Raw genomic sequence first — 2,743 nt, forward strand, 5'->3', positions numbered from 1 at the left:
CCAATCAGCAGTGACTGCATGTATTCATTTGCGTGTCTTCTTAGTGGTGGTGAGTGGTGAGTGCAGGTAGCACTTGCATGCATGAGTGTGTGCATTTCTATTACTTGTAATAATGATCATGGGTCAGTTAGTGACCCTATGAACTCCTCTGTGCGTTCTATATAAAGAGAAGCCAAAACCTGTATGAAAGCAGCACGCATATTTGAGAGTTCAAATAAAGAAGCATGATCTACCTATTCGTTGTCTTGTTCAGATATTTGGGTATGCATTCCCAGGTGTTTTCCAACATTTGGTAATCAGAGCACAGTTTGTGCATTCTCAGGTATCCACGTTTCAACGTCATGTCGCTCGTCACTCAAGGACAGTCGTCGCAGAAGAGCGGCGGTGGGCTGTTCCAGTATCCACAATTGATGCTAACAAATTACACCAGTTGGGTGATTCGTGTCCAGGCCATGATGGAGTGAGAAGTGAAGAGGGGCTGCAGTCGTTGAAGAGTGACTTCTCTGCCTTGTGCATGCAAGAGGGGGAGACCCTGGACCAGTACGCCGGCAAGCTTACCGGCATGTCTGCCAGGTATAGCAACCTTGGTGGAACTCTGAATGATGCTGCCCTCGTGAAGAAATTGTTCGACACTGTGCCTGATCGCTTTCTTAGCATGATTGCTGGCATCGAGCAGTTCTACGACATCAACACCATGCTTTTCGAGGAGGCCGTGGGGCAGCTGAAGGCATACGAAGAGCGCACGTGTCCACGTGCATCTAGCGGTGGACGCATTGCCGATGGGCAAGTGCTCCTCACTCAGGCTGAGTGGGAAGCATGTTCTAAGAAGGATGGCAGGGACTCATCATCTGGCTACAAAAACAAGCCCTCCATGGACTGTCGGGCATACATCCCCAGGCCCACGAGTAGGCCTTGTACGGACCACTCAGGGACGTACTCGGACGTGATCAGGACATGGGAGGCTACACCGCAGGGTAACGTAGCCTGCACAGACTCCTGAATACTAGTTGGAATACACAAGGAAACTACTCTACCAATTAAGAGTAGAACTCTGTAACCATGTTCGACTAGGACTCCACCCTGTAACCCTGCCCCCCCCGACTATATAAGGGCGGGCAGGGACCCCCTCAAAACAAGGGCTAGGGTGGAAATCGTGGCTGGGGTGGCTGCGGACGTAGCAGAGGTTGTGGCCGCAGCGGTCGTGGAAATTCACCACACAAAGATGGGGCAGGCAGCTTTGGCGGCAGCGGTCGTCACAAGAGTCATATTCATTGTTTTAACTGCGATGAGATAGGCCACTATCAATCTCAGTGCAAAGCTCTCAAGAAGCAAGAGGCGGCGCATCTTGTGCATGTTGAGAACACCGACCTGGCACTACTGCTTGCAGCTCTGGAGGAGCCTCTTTCAGTGGCCCTTGCATGGCAGGAGGTTGTGTTACTTAGTGAAAAGAAAGTGATGCCAGAGCTGCGCTTGGCTGAAGAAGGTGCATTTATTGGGGATGTCTGGTATTTAGACAATGGTGCAAGCAACCACATGACTGGAGACAAGGTGAAGTTCTGTGAACTTGATGAAAGTGTCACTGGTAAGGTTAAATTTGGTGAAGTTCTGTGAACTTGATGAAAGTGTCACTGGTAAGGTTAAATTTGGTGATGGCTCCACGGTGCAAATATTGAGAAAAGGTTCAATTTTGTTCTCGTGCAAGAATGGAGATCAATGGATGCTCCAGGAGGTATACTACATCCCTAGACTACACAGTAACTTGGTGAGTCTCGGCCAACTCAGAGACTGGACACAAGGTGGACACAAGGTCATCATGGATGAAGATGAGCTTGAGGTGTTCATAAAAAATCCCTGGCATCTCCTAATGAAAGTTAAGTGCATGCCAAACCATCTATACCACATTGATTTGCAGCTAGCAAGTCCAGTGTGCCTCATGGCAAGACTTGAGGAACCAGCAAGACTGTGGCATGCACGGCTTGGATATGTCAAATTTCAAGCGCTCAAGCTCCTTGTCGACAAGCAGATGGCAGCCGGAGTGTCTCAGATCTGTTGGAAAATTAGACAACTGCACGATTAATTTCCGAACTAGATTTATCATGACAAGAGTAAAACCTAGCATGCAATTCTCTAACATACTAGGCAACAACAAGCACAACTTCATTACCTCAGAAAACATGCTGAAATAATAGATCGGATCACGGCGTACGTACTTAGCGGGTGCAGCCGTGACGACAAGCGGTGTTGATGAAACAACAACGATGTTGCGGACGGAGCACAACAGATGATGTCGAAGACGATGGTACCACGCAACGTCGGACTTGGACGGAAGACGAGCCATGGTGAAGACCTTGAGCAGTCGCGCGGAGTGCTTCCCAAAAACCTTATTCGTCCTCTCCCGATGCAGGATCACAAGAGCAAGAGGTTCCGAAGACCTGCTCTCCCATTCGCCGGTGCACGCCGACGCTCGGGATGGAGTTGACTACGGTGGTGGCGTAGCAGCGAGAAGATGCAAAACCTAACTCTTATAGACCACCTTGGGGATACCCTAACCTAGGGGCCTTCCCGTATAGTAGTCTATGGTGCATCTTTTCCATGAGGAAGGTGGTCCATATATATAGGGAGGAAAACCCCCAACACCCTCGTCTATTAGCAATACGAGACTAATAGATGGTGTACCCCCTCTTACGCTAATGGGCCTTTGAGATTTATTCAGAATTATTTATATGTGCCAAGCTCATATATC

Source organism: Setaria italica, chromosome VII, assembly GCF_000263155.2.
Source record: "Setaria italica strain Yugu1 chromosome VII, Setaria_italica_v2.0, whole genome shotgun sequence".
In the NCBI taxonomy this organism is placed as follows: Eukaryota; Viridiplantae; Streptophyta; class Magnoliopsida; order Poales; family Poaceae; genus Setaria; species Setaria italica.